Source organism: Podarcis liolepis, assembly GCF_965112155.1.
Source record: "Podarcis liolepis genome assembly, chromosome: 2".
Lineage (NCBI taxonomy): Eukaryota > Metazoa > Chordata > Lepidosauria > Squamata > Lacertidae > Podarcis > Podarcis liolepis.
In genome coordinates, this window is record NC_139555.1 from 65,893,946 (window position 1) to 65,916,297 (window position 22,352).

General features: G+C 41.6%; 1 protein-coding gene across 1 annotated transcript in view; it reads left to right on the forward strand.

Annotated features, from left to right (window-relative positions):
* SGCD (sarcoglycan delta) overlaps window positions 1–22,352 on the forward strand; it is a 398,371-nt gene that overhangs the window by 119,441 nt on the left and 256,578 nt on the right. Inside the window, exon 3 of the mRNA XM_083488523.1 lies at window positions 17,473–17,656. The gene's annotated coding sequence lies outside the window, so the exon portion shown is untranslated. The remainder of the gene's footprint in view (window positions 1–17,472; window positions 17,657–22,352) is intronic.

A 22,352-nucleotide genomic window follows, 5' to 3' on the forward strand; every position in this document is an offset into this window, starting at 1 on the left:
TAACTAACAGTAATGAAAACAGAATGAAACAAACTTAGCTGCCCCCCTTCTAAAATAAAGCTACCCAACAGCACTACTTCTTCTAAACTACTCTCTGTTCAATCTGAACAGAATAGTTCAATGAGTTTTGCTTTTCGAAGCATAGTATCTTAAGAATAGTAGCAGGCTGCTGTGCTCTCTCTCTACTCTGTAGTGAATATATTTTTGCCTGTGGCAGTAACATGTAATTCAGCAGAATATCACATGCAATAAACTCTTTTACAATTATAAACAAATACGATTGCAGTGATGTTGGTGGGGTGATCTGAGGTCAATTCTTGAAAAACGTATCTGAAAATATAACTAGCAATTACGAGCCTTTTGGCTAAACCTATTTCAAACATCAAACACAAACATAGGGACCTGTGCTGAACAGAATGCTGGTTGTACAGTCATACCTCGTGTTGCATTCTGCTCTTGTTACGGACTTTCAGCTTATAAACATGGCAAACCCAGAAGTGTTTACTTCCCGGTTCGCCGCTGGCGCATTTGCATAAGCGATCTGCCCTCTTTGTGCATGCACAGAAGCACTCAATCACATAGTGCACATGCACAGAAGAGGCGCTCTAGTTGCAGACTTTTTGGGGTGCGAACAGCACCCCAAAACGGATTAAGTCTGCAACTAGAGGTACCACAGGACACGGGTGGTGCTGTGGGTTAAACCACAGAGCCTAGGGCTTGCCGATCAGAAGGTTGGCGGTTCGAATCCCTGCAACGGGGTGAGCTCCCATTGCTCGGTCCCTGCTCCTGCCAACCTAGCAGTTTGAAAACACGTCAAAGTACAAGTAGATAAATAGGTACCACTCCGGCGGGAAGGTAAACGGCGTTTCCGTGTGCTGCTCTGGTTCGCCAGAAGCGGCTTAGTCATGCTGGCCACATGACCCGGAAGCTGTATGCCGGGTCCCTCGGCCAATAAAGCGAGATGAGTGCCGTAACCCCAGAGTCGTCTGCAACTGGACCTAATGGTCAGGGGTCCCTTTACTTTAGACCACTGTATTGACTTTGGATCATTGGAATAATGGCAAGATCATTTGTTTGTGGTATAATCATTTTGCAAGTTTCACAATTTGTGGGCCAATGACTAGATTCCAAAGTGCTAATTTGCAGAGCTTGCAGCCAAGCTCTCGCTTTAATTTTTATCAAAGTTTTAAAAACAGGAGATGGGGGGAACTGTTTCCACCTGTAATGTCTTTTTCCTTTCTGGACTTTGGGAGGTTCTTGTTTACATGATTGTGCTAGGGAAATGCAGTGGAGTGATTACGCTATGCTTCTGTGAAGGAAAGCTGTTGTGTCAGAAACAATCTCAAATGTACTTAGTGTATTTATGTGTGAAGAATATCTTAAATCTCTCTGCTAAGATCTTTTGAAATCCCCCATAGCTCAGAACATGATTATTTTTCCCTTGCACCACGCAACAGAACAATGGCCATGTTCCCAGCTGTGATTAAATATTAAATACAGAGAATCTGAAAGTTATAGGGAGCAAAGCTACCTATTGGCATGCACTGTGGCTGCAGTAGAATAAGGAAAGTTTGCATGTCTGAGTGCAAGCATGGGGGGGGGGGATATTGTGACGTGTGAGACAACTTTGGGTACTCAACACAGAAAGGGATGTATGTAATCTGCCTAGTTAGATGTTGCAGTTCCGTTCAAGTGGACTAGAATTCCAGATGCAATTTATATCATGTCTGATTTTGTGCTTACATGGAGGGGCAGGAAAGAATCCAAAAGCTAGATCTTCAAATGGCTGTGGATGCTGGTTGTAAGGAAAAAACCATATATTATTGGATGTATAAAGAATTATGCACAAAGGATGTAAAGGAAATGACAATCTTTCTCCTTGCCTATGTTCCAAAACTTTTTTTTCAGTTTCATCCCTACAGTTAAAAGGTCTTCAAATTAGACTGGAGGCTTCACCGCTGCTTTCTGAAGGCATTACAGATAATGTGTTATTAGTGCTGAAAAGCATTTGTGACCAGCCAGTGATATTGCACATGTATAATGCCAAAAGACATGTGCCAGCCCTGAATTAAAATGTATATTAATTTTCATAGTTGGTCTTTGAGTACTTTTTAAAAATATGCAGGCATTTGAAAAAACTGGGATTCAAAACAGCATGCAGGCAAAGCAGCAAGTTTTCCATGAATATCTGAAAACCTAGGGCAGAAACTCTGTGTAACTAATGGGGCTAGATGCACGCATCTCTAGTATAAACAAAATTTTAAAAAATCCTTCCAGGAGCACCTTAGAGACCAACTAAGTTTGTTATTGGTATGAGCTTTTGTGTGCACTGCTCCTAAATATCTGTAGACAGTGGCCTACTACAATGTGAGTGTTTATATATAATTTATTTTATTCATTACTTTTCATCCCACCTATCAAGAACTCAGAACAGTCAGTCAGGGCCTTACCCCCCCCCCCCAGGCCAGGTGGAAAAATGCCTGCAAGGCAGGAAGCAGGTTTTCCAGGACTCACAGCCAAGAGGATTACCGGGTATACATCTGACGGGTGATTTGAACCCACATCTCACCCTGTTGCAGTACTCTGTTGTCAGTAACTATTATATTACTCTCACATTGTTTTGTTTTGTGCATTAATCTGTTGTTTGCCCAGCATAATATTGTACATATCTGTATAATGTATATATCTGTATAATGTACATATCTGTATAATCTGTATAATGACTGTATAATGGATAATGTCCATTTTCCCTTAAACACTTTAGTTGTGTTCTGTCTTGTAACACCAGACATGTTAAATCTTCCAAATAGTCCAGGCACATTCAGGGATGTAGTTTACACAGAGAGACACCCATGGGAACAGAGTGCTTCTCTGTCAGCTAAATTTAAAGGCATGGGTAAATGGAATTCGAATATCTTTTCAGACAATGTGCAAATTAGTTTTTCATCACATATTAATGCAACACTAATTGTTCTGTAGCCATTAATAATCTGATTTTATTGTCTTCAGGATCCCTACATAAATACTCATTGCACATTTTAGCTATCCAGCTCATGGAGATTGAAAGCTAAAATATTAATGAAAATGTTGCACTCAGTTACAGTACACTATGAATTTTTGAAATTACATTGGAGTGTTAATTAGAAGGCTGACAAACTGGCTCTTGTTGTGGTCAGACGCAGACACAAATCTTTTGCAAAACTGCTGTCACTTCATGCAAAAATTAATGGAATATGCAGAAATGGTGAAATTTACCAGAAGAATAAGAAAACAAGACAACAAACTATTTATTAAGAAATGGAAATGGTTTATTGAATATTTACAAACAAAGTACAAACAGATCAAGACATTAGTGGGACTACTATAAAAACTTGCAGTTTCTAAAATAAATAAAAAAATCCCATAATAACAGATGGATAAAAGAATAGGTTGAGAAAATTTGGGATATGCAGGGAAAGATTAAAATAATTTTAAGGAACTGCAGAAAGAGGGGGAGGGAAGTCAAGGTTCAGAATTTTATAATTATTGTTGAATGACTTGTGAAATGTTTTCTTTTTTGTTCTAATCAAAAATTATAAATAATAATTAAAAAAACTGTTGTCACTTCAACAGATGTCATGACAGTCACCTACCTTAGAATTACTGTGTCACTATGGAAATTCAACATTAATGTACACCTGTCATTTTTTAAATAAGAAAGTATGTGACTTATTCTGAGAACATTTGATGGTGGGCAAAATGAGGTGCAGCTCTCACCTCACTTCAGGCCGAGGGAGCCAGTGTTTCTCCGCAGACAGCTTTCCAGGTCATGTGGCCAGCATGACTAAACTCCTATTGACGCATTGAGGACCACGACGAGTGCCAGAGTGCATGGAAATGCTGTTTACATCCCCGCCGCAGTGTTACCTGTTTATCTACTTGCACTGGTATGTTTTCGAACTGCTAGGTTGGCAGAAGCTGGGACAGAGCAGTAGGAGCTGACCCCATTGCACGGATTTAAACTGCTGATCAGAAAGCCCAAGAGGCTTAATGGTTTAGACCACAGCGCCACCCACATCCCACTTTTCATTAGTATTACATTCATGTGTGCAACATTTTTGTTGCAACTGCACTCCACAGGCCCAGGGCTAACCACAGTCTCATGTTCTGCCTGCCTTTGTTACTTCACGGACACGGGATGCAGGTGGCGCTGTAGTCTAAACCACTGAGCCTCTTGGGCTTGGCGATCAGAAGGTAAGCAGTTCAAATTTGCACAGGAAGGTAAACAGTGTGTCCATGCGCTCTGACACTCGTCAAAGTGTTCCGTGCGCCAGAAGCAGTTTAGTTATGCTGGTCACATGACCCAAAAAGCTGTCTGCAGACAAATGCCAGCCCCCTTGGCCTGAAAGCTCTGCACCCCATAGTCAAATTTGACTGGACTTAACCATCCAGGAGTTGCATAGCCATGTTGAGGAGATGTCTTACAGAGAGTTTCCTAAGGACCCTGGAAATAAGCACGGATGCCCATTTGGACATACAGTATGAAAGGTGAGGAAAAATGCTGGCATGTAATGGCAAATCCTGGGGGTGCATATTTGGAATTACAGCAATGAGTTCTTTTGGGATTTGGATGAGACAAAATGATTTACATTTCCAAAGACTGTGTCCCCTTGTCAAACTGTTTCTCCTAGTTAAGTGTATATAGAACTGAAGCCTAATTCATATAGCTGAGTTAAATGCAAGGAACCAGCTGGAATAGGCATTGTGTAAGGAGGCAGTGTGTACTCTTTATATAAATCAGTGTTTAAGCTTGTTTTTATTTTTTTATTTTTGGGGGGGGCAGAGACTTAAGGAAGCTAATTAACTGGGTAATATATATGCAGCTGTAATGGGCAAATAAATAATTAATTTTATTGCCTTTGTAAATTTCGCTCTTCGGTTATAAATTAATATAATTAAAAGAGTAATGTTTCAGTATGCATTTTTTACTAGCCAAATTTAAAACAAGCAATTAAACTTTAGGTTTCCACATCAAATAAGCTCAGCTCATGGCGATACCAACTGTGTACATGTACATTTGTTTTTCCTCATCATTACAAAAACATGAAACAAAATACTCTGCAATAAATGTAATCAAGCAAATTATTTCAGGAACTGATGATATATGTGATTTTAACTACTACCAATTAGATTATATAATGGATCATTGCATGGCAAACCTTTTCTGTGTATCAAGCATTTGCACCAATATTATTATTTATGCAGCACTTTCACTACATAGGTCAATACACTTTGTATACCTTGTCTCACCAGTCCTTACAAAATGCCTGTATAGAAGGCAACCCAGCACCCCCACAACAGGCTCTCTCGCCAAGGTCATGTGACTGCCATCTTCTGGACCTGCGCGGAGGTGAGCCACTCCTGAACCAGGCCCTTGGGGCTGTAGTGGCGCCTCCTCCTTCTCCACACAGTCATTGAAGGGACACCCAGACTTTCCCCAGCCCATTCCAGTCCTTCCCTGGGGCTTCCCTCGCAGAGTGTGTTCTTGAGCAAGGTGTGCACACCGTGGCAGGAACATGAAAAGGAGAGCCTCCTGCTGTCCCGGGACGCGCAAGTTCCTTGGCTCCATGGCCAAGGAGAGGGGGCCTGCTGCAGCTGGGACACCGCCAAGCCTGCCTAAGTCTCCTTTCACTGCCTGCTCCACGGCTTGAGAGAAGCATTCTATTTCTCAGGAGCCCAGGCTGCCGTCCCAATAAGACAGCACTCAAGTCATAAGTACCTTGAAGATTTATTGCAAAACAAACAATCAGTCTCAGAGGCTCAACTGGAGCCTTCGCACCTCACAAGTCAGTTGACCCTTCTGAGGAATGCTTCCTGGTTCGCAGAATATCCTGAATCTGTGACCCCTCCGTTTATTGGTTTGTCTCCTGTCTAAAACCTTTCCCATACGTCTGCTCTTTGGACTCAGAGGATTAACTGCCTCCTCTTCTGGTGAAAAATATGATTTCTCCTGCTTTTGAAGCCTTTCTGTGCTTCTTGGGAGAGTTGCCATCTCTCCAGCCCGCAATCTCGTAACTGCTCCTCATTCCTGTCATTGCTAAAACGAGGGGAAGTGGATGAGCGGCTACTGTTCCTTGACTCCTGCTGCAATTCTATACCTTGGGCAGAAGTGTTCATGATACTATTGTAGCCAATAGGAAATATTGCACTGTGTGCTTGTATGTGTGTGTGTGGTGCCCAAAACAGTTTCTCCGGTTTGCAAATGTGCTTACCCGGCCCCTATAGCTTGGTGATTCTTGCTCCAGAAACACTATCACCCTCCACTGTATATAGCTATAACATGCTAAGATTTGGGGCTCTTGAATTACATAGCACCACAGGGGGAGACTTCAGGGAGGGGAAATAATAATAATAATAATAATAATAATTATTATTATTATTATTATTATTATTATTATTATTATTATTTATACCCCGCTTCCCCAGCCACTCTGGGCGGCTTCCAAAAGAATATTAAAATACTGTGATACATCAAACATTAAAAGCTTCCCTAAAGAGGGCTGCCTTCAGATGTCTTCTAAAAGTCTGGTAGTTGTTGTTCTCTTTGACATCTGGTGGGAGGGCCTTCCACAGGGAGGGCGCCGCTACCGAGAAGGCCCTCTGCCTGGTTCCCTGTAACTTGGCTTCTCGCAGTGAGGGAACCGCCAGAAGGCCCTCGGTGCTAGACCTCAGTGTCCGGGTAGAACGATGGGGGTGGAGACGCTCCTTCAGGTATACTGGACCGAGGCCATTTAGGGCTTTAAAGGTCAGCACCAACACTTTGAATTGTGCTCGGAAACGTACTGGGAGCCAAGACCGGTGTTATATGGTCTTGGCGGCCACTCCCAGTCACCAGTCTGGCTGCTGCGTTCTGGATTAGTTGTAGTTTCCGGGTCACCTTCAAAGGTAGCCCCACGTAGAGTGCATTGTAGTAGTCCAAGTGGGAGATAACCAGAGCATGCACCACTCTGGCGAGGCAGTCCGCAGGCAGATTGGGTCTCAGCCTGTGTACCAGATGGAGCTGGTACATAGCTGCCCTGGACACGGATTTAACCTGTGCCTCCATGGACAGCTGTGAGTCCAAAATGACTCCCAGGCTGCGCACCTGGTCCTTCAGGGGCACAGTTACCCCATTCAGGACAGGGAAAGAAAAACAGATCCTGTCCCCCCTTATCTCCTAGACTGCAGCCCCTTTGTGAGAAGTACAGTCCATAAAGAGTCATCCTTCTGGCCTGCTGGCGAGTCCTACTCCTGACCTGCCACCTGCTACACTCCCTGTGCTGTTGGATTCACAAGACTGTCTGGGAGACACTTGATTCTTTTGACCCAGCAGAAGGGCAATAAGCATCCCAGTTCTGGGTCTCTCAGCCTTGTACTGTGGGACTCTCACCTGCCAACCTCTGGGTTAGTGGCTCCCTGTTCATCAACATCAGGCTTAGAGCCAAGAACCCATTCTGATTCCTTAGCTAGGGACTCTGCAGCCTCTGTTTCAGTGTCTTGGCCACTGTTTGACCCTGAGGTCATGACACTGTATGTTCCTGAAACAAAAGAATTTATTCTAATTAAATACATCACTTTGCCTATTTTTATTCCTTAATCTTTGGGACCAACTTAGCAGCTATTGTCTACTGAACATGCATTCATTGACATTTCTACAAGTTGTAATAGCATTGCAGTTTGAAAGAACATTATCCCTAGGCACATTTTTTTTCCTGGGAAAAGCATGCTGAAGTCAGAAGTTACATCTGAGATGAATTTGGGTCAGTAAACTTTATTTCAGTGTTGCCGAGAATTGTCTGGAGTAGTTACTATGCAGATACATTGCTGTAGGCTTCTTTTTAGCTGTATCTGATTGTTCAAGGGTGAGTGGCTAGGAAAAAAAGTTTGCTCCTTGAAAAACATTTATGCTAACTACTGACATTAAAGCATGCAGCATTACAGTTCTACATTGATTTCTTTATATTTGATATGCTTTCAGAACTTTTTTGTTTGGAAAGGAATAGCCATGTAAAAAGCCTCCAAATATTAGCAAACAAGTTTTATGTTCAAAGTTTGTTCAGTTCTGTTAGGATCTGCTTGCAGAACAATTTGTGACATTGGAGGATTTAGATGCCTACTATTCTGTTTTTTGTCATTAGTTTTACCCAAGGATGAGCATTTATGTGGTTCCTCAACACACTTTAGTTATTTACAAGGGAAAGAGCAGTGAAGGGTTAATTAGTCAAATAACACCCAGGACTGTAATGAATCATGCGGAAGAGAAGCTGAGCTGTCCACTGGAGTTGTTCATTTGCTGAATCATTTTACGCTGGATGCTTTTAAGTTTGAAACATCGCATGGGACACCAAATATGACAGGAAAGTAGTGGGGGATGCAATTATGGAAATCCTAATTTTCATGTCCCACCTTTAGTTATCAATTGCAAACACATTGGTATTAATCAGCCGTGAAGAGCTGGCTGTGCATTTCAAAAGAAGTATTTCCTACTGCAGAGGTTCTAAATGCTCCTGTTTCTACAGATTAATGGATGTCTTCCTTTCCCTGCATTGTGTAGCATGCGCTGTTGTCTACTTTCATATTAGTCTCAGTTATTATTATCCATCTAAAACTTTTAAAAACACTTGCAATTTCAAAACACAACCAAAAACAATTTGGGAGGGAGGGAAAAAAACCACCCCCAAAACTCTTTTCTTTTGTCCCTCTTTTCTGAGTTGGGAAAATATGAACTGGTAAAACTTGGAAAGACAGAAAAGTTATGGGAAATGTATACTTAATGATGGGGCCCTGGCAATGTGGCTATGCCTTGTCACCCCCTTGCCATGATCAGAGTTTGGCTTGAGCACACCAGTATAGCAATCATCATCATCATTATCATCATCATCATCATCTTTTGTGATAAAGGTGGTTATGGGCTTGCCTGCCTGTTCCCCTTGTCCCAGACTTACAAGAAACTAAACCAGATTCAAGTTAAGCCTGATCACACTATTCTTCCACTCCTTTTTGTTGTTTGCTGTACAGAGTAGGTGAGAGTATCTTTATAGCAAGAAAGATGAAATCCTTCAAACTCCTTGTCTGATTCTTACAATGGAAATCCTTTTCCTCATGAACATACTGCTGAGAGGTTTTAACAGCCAGACTTGAATAGCTGTATGTATCTCTGAAATAGGGTAGCGAGGTAAAGTGCTAGAAGACCCCCAACAAGGATATACAAGGGATGTCAGAATCAAGAGCAAGACCTGACATTACGAGGGGAAATGCTATTCTTGACCAAATGCAAAAATAGGACAAGTATAGAGCAAAATGCTCAAAAGAGCTTGACACCCAGCAGCTTCTGTATTGTGATACTTTTGGGCAGATCTTCAAAATGAGTTCATCGCAAGCTGAGCTTTTTTGAGATTCTGGCTAAGAACCAACTCTGTCATAGTTGTAAAAGAGGGGTTCTTTTAAGAATTACTTCTCTGATTACCTGGCGAGAGGCTAATAATGGTTTAAATCTCATGTGGTTTAAAGCCGGCAGATTCTATTTATGTGTCTTACAGCCTGAGATAAATGTGGAAAACATGCAGAAAGCTATGCCAAATATGAAATCCACAGTGTGTGGACATCAGGGGCATGCAGCTAGCCTTGGTATGAAACCCCTTCACATGAGTAATACATTATCATAGTTGCAATCAGAAAAGTTAAGCAGAGTTTACTTTCTTCCACAATATTCAGTTTGGTGTTTTGGTTTGGTATTGCTCGTTGTTTAAAAGGCTTTCTTAGAAATTTCTTTCTCCCCTCACCCATCTCTCTCCCTCTCCTTCCCCACCTCAGAGACAAAACCCATGTTGCTTCTTGACTGAATGTGAATGCTAAGTTTACTCAGCTTTGCAAATAAGATTTCTCGTCTGAAAGTGTGGGTATCCATTTTGAGCTGAGGTAACTAGAACTTTATGTGAACCGCTCTGAGACCTTCGGGTATAGGGTGGTATAGAAATTAAACAAACAACAACTACACAAAGTATTCCAAGTGTGATGACAACAGAGATTTGTATAATGCCATTGTGAAATTGCCTTTCTGACAGCTGCAACACACTGAGTCAACATTAAGATATTCACCACAACCCCAAGATCTCTTTTTTAGTCAGTCACTACCTATTCAGACTCCATTAACACATATGTGAAGTTAGGAGTTTTTGCACAAATATGCATCACTTAACCATTTTAATGCCTATTTGGGGGAGATACTTTCAAAGCTCCTTTCAATCCCTTTTTGTTTTTACTCCTCTGGACAATCTAATATCACCTGCAAACTCAGCACTCTTACTGTGTACACTTAAATCCATATCGTTTATGAAAAACTTTAAAAGCACCAGTAGCAATTCAGATCCTTGGGCAACCCCTCTTCTTTCATCTCTCCATTGTGAGAACGGACACTGGTTCCTACTCTCTGATTCCTGAAGTCATTATGGCTCCATTAGCTGGTTAGAGCATGGTGCTGATAATGCGAAGGTCACAATTTTGATCCCCACATGGGACAGCTGCATATCCCTGCATTGCTGGGGGTTGGACTAGATGATCCTTTGGGTCCCTTCCAATACTACTATTCTATGAGACATCTATGATCCTTCTATGACTAGTACTCTAATCCCATGACTACTGAACTTACTAAAGCATCTTTTATGAGAGATTTTATCAATAGCTTTTGGAAAGTCCAAGTGCCTAGTGTCTATTAAACCACCCCTATCCATGTGCATATTGACTTTTCTACATTTATGCATAGAACACTTCTAAGATTTAATTTTTAATTAAACACAAAGCATACCTGTTCCTCATCAGTGTAGGAGTGCTTTCTCTCTTGGGAAGAAGGCATATGCATGAAACTGGTGAGAATGAAATCAAATAATGAGCACCATTAACCCGTGTCTTTATTTCATTGTATCAAGGCGCCTTTGGGGTGTTCTTAATGACATAAAGGAAGGAAGGAAGCAGAATTGCAGCACCTCATTAGATTCATATCTGTAGATCCATGCCCCTTCCTGTCATTTTCTTGCAGGGCAAAGTCATAATTTAATTAATTAATTTTACAGAATAAGTCTGACCTGCCAAGCAGCTAGAGCCATCAAACTTTCCAATTACTTGTTGCCAATTTCATGGAGAGTTTAATTATCTGCTCTTTCCCTAGGACTGGAGGCTCACCTTTTTTATGCCATTCAGGTTCAGGAGAAGAGAAGATTTCACAGAACAACAAAGTGACACAGTCACTTGTATTCTTTATGTTTAATGATGACTCAATGTGATTAATAGCATATGGCTGGACCTTGTTCCTGGTGCAATGGGGGAGGTTTCAGTGTTATTTTCAAATTTGCTTTCTTGACAAAAATGTTTGGAGCCTAAAATAAGTGAGCAGAAGAATGTTTACAGAAGGAAGTATTCTTGGCTCTGTCTTATACCTGCAGCTATCTTTGCTCCCTCAAAATGCCTCTCTGGAGGGTCAGGGAGCCCTCCTGGATAGTCTGGTATGGGGAACAAGCTCTTGGGAGAGGAAGGAATCACCTGGTTTGGATAGAGATGTGAATTACATAGGGAATACACTAAAAGGGCTGTGACTTTCTGAAACCTGCTGTATACCTCATAGAAAACTTAGGCTTGCATGGATGTATACATGAAATGGGCCCAAGAGAGAATAGAGCAGTGACTTTTATAATGTCCTATACAGTGGTACCTTGGGTTACAGACACTTCAGGTTACAGACGCTTCAGGTTACAGACTCTGCTAACCCAGAAATAGTACCTCGGGTTAAGAACTTTGCATCAGGATGAGAACAGAAATCGCGCGGCGGCAGCAGGAGGCCCCATTAGCTAAAGTGGTACCTCAGGTTAAGAACAGTTTCAGGTTAAGAACGGACCTCCAGAACGAATTAAGTTCTTAACCCGAGGTACCACTGTACTATGAGAGCTTGAGGAACAAGAGGGAAGTGTGGTTGTGTGCTATCAAGTGACTGAGGGTGATAGTCAGTGCTATTAAAAATTGAAGTAGGTCTACTGAACTCAGTGTGCTTAAGTACAGGATATCTCTCTGACTCAGTAGTTAGGATGAACATAACAGATTGGAGAACTGATCCCAAACTAAAAAAAATGAATTCCAATAGGGATAATGCAAGGTTCTACACTTAGGCAGGAATAACCCGCTGCACAAACATAATATTGGGGGGACGGGACAGGACGGGACACTTTGCTTGCCATAAGTACATGTGAAAAGGGTCCAGGGATCTTAGTAGACCACAAGCTTAACATGAGTCAACAGTGTGATGCAGCAAGAAAAGAAAAGAATAAAATACAATGCTAACGCTGTGCTAGGCTGCATCATCAGAAGTATATTGCCCAGATCAAGGGAAGTAATAGTATCACTCTATTGTGCCTTGGTCAGACAACACCTAGAATATTGCGACCAGTTCTGGGTGCCACAATTTAAGAGGATATTGACAAGCTGGGACATGTGCAGAGGAGGGCAACCAAGATAATCAAGGGTCTGGAAACCAAGTCTTATGAGGAACGGTTCAGGGAGTTGGGTATGCTTAACCTGGAAAAGAAGGAGATATGATAACCATCTTCAAATATCTCAAGGGCTGTCACATGGAAGATGAAGCAAGCTTGATTCTCCTGCTCCAGGGGGTAGAGAACCCAAACCAATGGCTTCAGTTTACAAGAAAGGAGATTCCAACCAAACATCAGGTAGAACTTTCTGACAGTAGGAGCTGTTAGACAATGGAACGGACTCCCTCAGAAGGTGGTGGATTGTCCTTCATTGTAGATCTTTAAGCAGATGTTGGATGACCATCTGTCATCTATGATTTTATGGAAATTCCTGCATCACAAGGAGTTGGACTAGATGACCCTTGGGGTCCCTTCCTGATTCTATTAATTCAAGTCAAGGAGAAGAAGAAGAGGAGTTTGGATTTGCTATCCCGCTTTATCACTACCCTAAGGAGTCTCAAAGCGGCTGACAATCTCCTTTCCCTTCCTCCCTCACAATAAACACTCTGTGAGGTGAGTGAGGCTGAGAGACTTCAGAGAAATATGACTAGCCCAAGGTCACCCAGCAGCTGCATGTGGAGGAGTGGGGACACGAACCCGGTTCTCCAGATTATGAGTCCACCACTCTTAACCACTACACCACACTGGCTCTCCACATAGATCCACTACAATAATCTATGGGGTGAGGAGAAGGTGACATCACTGACCATTGTGTTGGCACAGTCCATTCCCCACTCCATTAAGAAGGCTCACAGTCTCTTCCTACCTGCTCAAATTGTGGCAATGGCAGAGGGAATATTGCTAGCAGGTGAGCAACCTTTTGCAGAGGGACGGGACATAGCTGCATTGATTCAAAGCAAAATTGCTGTTCCATCAACATGGCAAGGATCTCTCAGAAGGATGGGGACAGAGTTTAAAACCTCAAGAAACAAACATTGCTTCGCTTGAATTCATATCAACAGATACAACCAAAGCAGCCTCAGAGGCTTTAGCTACATGGATTCAAAATGTGGATCAGCTACACCATCTGCATTTGACAAACCTGGATTTTCAACTCCCATCATCCCTGACCATTAGCCATATTGGCTGGGGCCGGGAGATGGAGTCCAACAGGATCTGAAAGAATACAGATTTCCCACAGCTGTACTAAATGTTTGTTCTCTCTAGTTATGTCTATTGTTGCTTCAACATAGCAAAAACAACAATTCAGGCTTCCAGGTCTCACTAGTTTCTGATCATGCTACAATACACTGTTAAGGGATGAGTGTAAATTCCCCAAATGTACCCATGAGTTACTCCTATCTCCACAGTTAACTCCAGTGCCATCTAGTGATTAAACCACACAGCACCTTTATAACCATTCAATGTAAAGCCTGCTGCAAAGTTAATTCATTTGCTTTCTTGAGTTTTTCATTAATCCAGTTTGCATGCTTTATTAAGCCATTTTAGTAGTTTTGCCATCCACGTTACAAAACAGAAATTAACCAGTGCCGAGGTAAAAAAAGATAAGTAACCACAGAAAGGGTGGAAGGGGAGCGGGTAGATGATTTGATGCTTTAAATTGGTTGTGTGAATTTATTTTTGTGATAATTTTTATAAAATGAGAAAATGGAATACCAGTCAACAACTTAATCTTTTAAAGAAGGTGAATTAGACCAATCTAGCCTGATCCACCAAAACAGTTCTTAATTTTTTATGTTCACTTGCCTGTTGACCACAGCTGTGATGTGATTATACTGTGGATTGTGGATCCTGCTTTATCTGGTGAGAGATTGGAACGATTCTTTAACTTTCTGTGTGAATAATGAAAATTTTGCTGTACCGAGTGTATACTCTGGAAATATGGCTGGCATTCACTATGCTGCTGTGCTTATATCCCTGTCATGGTAATGGCAAGGTCTGAAGGAAGCTTTATTCCTGTACTCAGGACCTAGAGGTTTGCTTTGTGGTCCCAGTCGCAGTGCTCTGCTCCCCACTCTCAGACTGTGGTGAAGTGAGAGAGTATAAACCAGGCATGGCCAGATTTAGCTCTCCAGATGTTTTGGGACTACAACTCCCATCATCCCTAGCTAAAAAGAGCAGTGGTCAGGGATGATGGGAACTGTAGTCCCCAAACATGTGGAGAGCCAAGCAGTCTGGAATTAAGAATGGCCACCACTTTATTGATTACAGGTGTAGGCTCAGGTATTGGGTGTATATCTATTTCAGCCTACTGCTGGAGGGATGGAACTGTATCAAGATCATGCCAAAGACACTCCCCCCCCCCCATGCTGTCTGCTGCTGATCACAGGGAGGGGTCTATGCTGCTTATGGTGCTTCCAGATAAACCTGAGTCTTGGATCTCTGGTTGGTGAACTCTTCTCAGGTTGATTCAGAATTAGCAGTTACAAACATAATGAGATAACTCTTAACCACCCCCACCCCCGCAAAGAAACATTTGTATTTTATTTGATTTGTAATTGGGGTTGAAGCATATTTTATTGCCTTAACATTCCATCTTTTTTGGTGCAGCCATGGAACTAATCATAGCTCACACTGAGCTAAGCAAACAGTCTGCAAAATGGATTGTTAAACAATCTAGGGAACTGTTGACTGCCAAATGATGTTCCGTGTGTATATACCTAAACATTATGAGCTCGTCATTTCGTATTCCAATAAATCTGAACTTTGCATATATGAGATCTACAACAAAATGAGGGGCTGTGGCTGTTCATTTACTGTAAAGAAATAAATTTTGAAAGCCCTTAAGAAGCCCACTTGGAGGGGGGGATTATATCTGTGAAAAATGGCTCCATAGTAATCACATAAGAATATAAGAATGTAAGAGGAGCCTGTTGGATCAGGCCAAAGGCTCATCTAGACCAACATCCTGTTCTTACAGTGGTCAACATGATACCTGTGAAAAACCCACAAGCAGGAATCAGTAGGGGTGGCAAAACCACACACCCACTACACTCTTTTAGAAAACTGGGTGTCACTTCTTAACTCTGAAAAGCAGTACAGTGGTGCCTCGCAAGACGAAATTAATTCGTTCCGCAAGTTTTTTCTTCTTGCGAGTTTTTCGTCTTGCGAAGCACGGTTTCCCATAGGAATGCATTGAAAATCAATCAATGTGTTCCTATGGAGACCGTCCGGGGACAGAGGGGAAGCGCCGCGCGCCTTCCCCTCTGTCCCCAGACCTGTTTAAAGCAAGGGGCGGCGGGGAGAAGATTGCTTCTCCCCGTTGCCTGCCCTGCAATCTCCGGGGACAGAGGGGAAGGCGCGCGTGACCTGTTTTAAAGCAAGGGAAGGGGCAGCGGGGAGAATCACTTCTCCCCGTTGCCGTCCCTTGGTTCAAAAGGGGTCCGGGGAGAGAGGGGAAGGTGCGCGCGCCTTCCCCTCTGTCCCCGTAGATTGTGGGGCTGGCAACGGGGAGAAGCGATCTTCTCCCCGCCGCCCCTTGCTTCAAAAGAGGTCCGGGGACAGCGGGGAAGACGCGCTGCGCTTCCCCGCTATCCCCGGAGCTTGCGGGGCAAGCTTCATTTTGCGAAGCAAGCCCATAGGGAAATGCGTCTTGCGAAGCGGCTAAGAAAACGAAAAACTCCTTCGTCTAGCAAGTTTTTCGTCTTCCGAGGCGTTCGTCTTGCAGGGTACCACTGTACTACTTCTAGGAATACACTTGTCTTAGGCACAGGAAATAGGAAGGAGCTCGTCTTCCCGTTTCCCCTCACTAAGGCTAAGTCCTTCTAACGATGGTGCAGTTCCAGAGGGAATCTTCAGTTAAGAATAGGTGCCCAATTTTTGAAACAATCACCTCATAGCTAAGTTCTGCAATGGGGAAGAACCCTCCACCCTCTGCTGACTGTGCCTGTATGTGTGGTGAATGTGACTGAATGTGCATTTCCAACTTCAGCTATGCCCATCACTAGCATGCAGCCATTAGAGCGGTGGGCAACCCTCCATGCTTCCCTCAGGCCAAAAGAAGATAGTCACTCCTGACATATTACATTTCTTACTCTTCTGTAAATTGTGCTCTGCTTGCCTTCCCATTTATTTACATATTTGGCATTTTACTTTTTTTTGTTTACACTTCATAATTCACTGGCATTCATGATTTTTATAATGACTTCCCAACCTGACCTTCCATGGCATTGTTGGTAATCCAAGTGATACTGCATATCAGTTTATTAGTCTACCCTACTTTTCCGCTTTTTATCCCTCATTGTATTTAACTGTTGTTCATAGGATCACCTCTACTTGTAGATTAGTTTTGGTGTCATATTTTTAAAAAATAGTCCCCAAAAGGAGTTCCATTAGCCCTTTATCTTTTTTTCATCCTGGTCCCTTATTTTGGCTGTTAAATTGGCGAGTTCTGCAAATACTAATCTGCTTGCATTCCCCTTACAATGCCACCCACTGCATTATAGGATTCGCTCTATAAAGATTCCATTTCAGTCTTCCCTATGCATTGTGATTATTTATCATTGCCTCAAAAAAGTGTCACAATAACTACACTGTATTGTTTTTTCCGAATGAAAGTTGTTGTAGAAGTGGTTCACTCTGGTTTAGTTATTCTAGTTTGATTCTTATTTTGAACCATGCCGTTTGAGCAATACACAGCAATTTGCATTTAATGCTCTATTTACCGGTAAATGTTTTCCAGCATTGCCATCTTACGGTGACCAGCCCCGATTATAATAAAGCACATCATTTTAGCCTACGTCAATTTCCTAATTTAGTATCACAGATAAGGCAGAATAACACATGCACCACAATTCTTGAATTCAAAGATTTCCCTCAAAACGTGATGGATTTTCAGGCTTTTTCTCCCTGCATGACAGTACATTCCCATCAAGTATTCTGTTACATTCTGCTCTGAATCAGCCAAACAAGCGACCCTAGAATTTAATACCACACCTTCTGTCTTTCTTCTCTCTCTTTTGTTTTATGACTCTTAAAGAAATTGAGGACATTATAGTCATCCTCAGGGGGGAAATCTACATGTCTGTAAACGCAGAAGATTAAGACTGTGTGAAACTTGAGACGGTTCATTGGCAGCAACCTGAGGAACTTGTCTTCACTCTAATGTTGCTCTGAGGGGCGTGGAAACTGTATCAAAACTCTGAACCATCAGGCGAGCCAAGGTAAGCATCTCTTATTTTGTTAACTTTCCCATATTTTTCTCATTAATATAAAATCATAAGACTTGGTTCGTTTAAGCACTTACTGGTGCTTTATCATGGTTTATGTGATTTTTGTTTTCAGTTTATTTCACTGGTAGCCAGGAGCTTATCAGTAGCCTGAAAAAACATTTTTCAAAAATATTTATAAAAAGAGGTGACGGAATCACACAGTCAGAAGTTATTATCTTGATCTTATTTCCTTCCTGACCTTGAATGAAATATCCTGTACTGTTCCATTACTGCTGTGATTTTAAGTATGAGAGACTTGACTGGTTTTGTGTGGCATATCAGGTATGACACAGAGCTATACCTTTTGACTTGGCTGGGCAGGAAGAGATAAGAAAAAGGCACATTGTGTTTAATCATTTTTGGGGAACAGGAAATTGCACAGCATAAGCAAGCAGCTTATTCTAACAGATACAGAGGAGCACACACTGCATAATTCCACAATTTTTGTTTGGGCCAGATTATTTCTAGAGAATGAATTAGTTGCTTGAACTAATTGAGTTTTGTTGAATGATAAATTGTTTACATGGTTCATGAGTACTTTTATCTTAAATGTCTGGTTCAAAGATGGAGATTTATACATGACATAAAGATTATGTACTGTTCCAGCTTGTTTTCAAGAGTTGAAGCAACCCAAAAAGTAATCAAGAGCTTCCTGTGTCTGAAAAGTGTTTTAAAAAATGGGGTCGTTATGGAGAAATGTATGTAGTCTTCTATGTTTAAGTGACTTCTCTGAACAGATGAGAGTTATAGATGGAAATGTGCACGTATAGAGTTTGAACAGGTGTAATTGAGCTGCAATTTCAGAAGGCAAAGGATTTGGCTCCCACACTGCTATATGTTTTGAGAGAGAAAGGGTATGTAGCAGTCTCCCCCAACTGCATACTATCCAGATACTTTGGACTAAAGCTTCCATCATCATTGGCCATTGGTCATACTAGCTGCAGCCAATTGGAATTAGGATTGATTGCCTTAGAAGTACTTCCTTGTTTTTTAATGGAATGCCTGTCTAAGTCTCACTCAGCATGCATTTGTTTTCAGTGGAGCTTTCATGTATTTTCTAATCAGAAGTGTGTATCTGACTACAGTGGTACCTCAGGTTAAGTACATAATTCATTCCAGAGGTCCGTACTTAACCTGAAACTATTCTTAACCTGAAGCACCACTTTAGCTAATGGGGCCTCCTGCTGCTGCCGTGCTGCCAGAGCACAATTTCTGTTCTCATCCTGAAGCAAAGTTCTTAACCTGAGGTACTATTTCTGGGTTAGCGGAGTCTGTAACCTGAAGCTTATGTAACCCGAGGTACCACTGTACAAGATGAAAAATAAATTCCATTTTTTCAAAATACAAAAGAAGAAGAAAGAATGCAAATGTTCATCAGCTGGTAGAGAGAGAACTGACTTCCAGTGTTGCACTGTTCAAGACCTATGGCTGCCTCATGGCCAGGGCTGTCTAAAATCTGGAATATTGCAGTAAGGTATTACAAGCTTCTTTTACATTGTGTGTTGTATTGTTTACAGATCAAACTGAAGGTTATGTGTACACTTTTTCATTTCAAATGCTTCTTTTTCTTATGCATCAAATTTTAATCTTTTTTTTTGGAAAAGGGCTGTGCTTTAGTAATACACAGATTTAACTTTTTGAAAACTAACCATGAAGTACATTAATTTTGTAAGCTTCGGTGAAGGGATCTGTAGTGTTAATGTGATGTGCTTTACAAATTTCAATGTCTTTGTAAGATCGGTTCTTGCATACAGCTCTTGGATGGTTGGTTTAGCTTGAAGCCGCTCTGTAAACACTTTTTGCCACTTATACTTATGGAAATTGAAATAGTATCACAGTTACTAAAACTGTTATATGTAGCATAGCCCTGACTCCTCCTTTTCCCTATCAACAATTATCACAGATACATTGTGTCATTAGGCAATGCAAATGTTTTGTTAAAAGGTAAAGGTAAAGGGACCCCTGACCATTAGGTCCAGTTGTGGCCGACTCTAGGGCTGTGGCGCTCATCTCGCTTTATTGGCCGAGGGAGCTGGCGTACAGCTTCCGGGTCATGTGGCCAGCATGACTAAGCCGCTTCTGGCGAACCAGATCAGTGCACAGAAACACCGTTTACCTTCCCGCCGGAGTGGTACATATTTATCTACTTGCACTTTGACATGCTTTCGAACTGCTAGGTTGGCAGGAGCAGCGACCGAGCAACAGGAGCTCACCCCATTGCGGGGATTTGAACCGCTGACCTTCTGATTGGCAAGTCCTAGGCTTAACCCACAGCACCACCCGCGTCCCTTGCATGTTTTGTTAAGCCTAGACCTATTTGCTTGGAATAAATGTGGCTTTCGTTGCAGTTGGTGGTCATGTGACACAAAGTTAGAAAACCTTTTTAGAACTATCCCCATGGCTTGCTGTATTAATTTGGAAATATCGATATGACTGTCATCCACATCCTAATGTAAAAGGACTGCATCTTTTTAATTGATTTGCTTACTTGTGCAGTTTGTGCATTCATTGTGAGTTTGATGCCATATACCGTATATTGAATACATATGTTGTCTGTATCTATCCACAACTTTCCTTTTGCCATTTACAAACAGCTATCTGTTTTTATTTGTTCCGTGTTACAATATTTCTTCACTGTTCCTTCAATAGCTTCCTATTCCACGTTTACCCAAATATTTCAGCTATTATTTGTTGTTGTTATTAAGCAAATTTAGAAACTACATCATGGCATAAAGCAATGTACTGGGTAAAAGCAGAATAAAACACAGAAGCCCAAACTCTTAACAATAAAATAAAATCATCTAACTCTAAAAAACAATAAAACCATCCACACAGGCTCTAAAAATGACAAAAAGCTATTATTTAGATATGAAATTGATCTTCCATAAATGACTGGGTTATACAAGAAAGCCTTCCTAAACAAAAACGTCTATAGCCAGTGCCTAAACACTATGCTACACACCTCCCTGATTTTGGCTAAACACTATCTGACAGTAAGACGATGGTTCCGAGAATGAAAAGTATATAGTGTTAATCTGAAAATTCCAAAGCGTGAACCACCTTACAAGAAAACATACTTTTCAGGCATAGTTAGTGGCTACTTCATAAAATGAAGCAAATGGAAATGTTAAGAAGACTGCTTTTAGCTGCACTTTAAGGTTTGTTGACAGTACAGTGATGAAGTTGGTGAGGAACTTGGGAATCAAGTTCAATGGAAAAGTTCAAAGGAATCAAGTATATTTAGCCTGGATATTTTTATTTTTATTTTATATTTTACATACTGCCCTATGCCCACAGGTCTCGGGGCAGTTCACAGAATAAAATCAAAATATAAAACCACAAAAAATTAATAAAAATAAAAGCATCAACAACCCAATAACCCAAAATATGACAGCCATATTTACATATTTGAAGGAGTGTAAGATAAGTGATGGATGAAATTTTTTTTTTGCTGTTCCAGAAAGTAGGACCCAAACCACTGTTGACTAAACTTTCAGAAGAACTTCCTGCTGGTGCAAGCTGTTTGGCAGTGCCACAAGAGGTGATGGACACTCTTTCATTAGGGGGTTTTAAGCAGAGGCTGAATGACCCACAGGGGTGCTGTAGGAGTAGATTTCCTGCACTGAAAGGTGACCTTTGAAATTCATTCTCACTCTGATTCTAACTCTCTGCAGGCTCTCATAACAGTTTAGAAAATATGCATAAAAGCAGAGTATTGCTGATCATGTTTTAGAATATTTAAAGTTTAGCCAGACAAGTGAGTCTTTCCTAGGCATTTACCTCACTGCTAAAGGGAGGTGTGGCTTATTATGAATCTTCTTAAATCCTTTTCAAGGCTTTGGGACCTTGATACCAAAGTGATGCACTTTGTATTTGTCTTGCCAAGTTGCAAGATCAGCAGACTCACTGTTAACATATCAAGTCTTGTGGTGTAGCACCACATTTGCAGCCCGTTTCACCCAACCTGTCCTGACAAAGCTTTCACTGAATCCATCACCTTGACATATACTGAAGCACAATTTCCAATAACAAATATCTCTGTACAAAAACTCATGATAGCATCAGCAGAACTGGGTTGATGTTCCTGAGAATAAGAAACTGAAGTCTAAAACTAACATGGGCCATAAAGTAAATCCACCAGGAAGCAAATAATATGATGACAGTCATGTGGTCTTTCAGACAGTGCTTAAAAATTCCTCCTAGGTATCTTTTGCTCTTGATGATAATTGTACTATAGGTAAATGGTGTTTCCGTGCACTGCTCTGGTTTGCCAGAAGCGGCTTAGTCATGCTGGCCACATGACCCAAAAGCTGTACGCTGGCTGCCCCAGCCAATAAAGCGAGATGAGCGTGCAACCCCAGAGTCGTCCACAACTGGACCTAACAGTCAGGGGTCCCTTTACCTTTACGTTTTACAATCTGTTTTAAATGTAACTTTGGAAATTCAAATTGCTCAAAAGATTAAGAAATTTTAGGGACACGGGTGGTGCTGTGGTGTAAACCACTGAGCCTTGGGCTTGTCGATTGGAAGGTCGGCGGTTCAAATCCCTGTGACGGGGTGAGCTGTTTTTCCGGGTCATGAGCAGCACATGAAAACGCCATTTACCTTCCCGCTGGAGCAGTACCTACTGCCAACAGATGAATCGGTA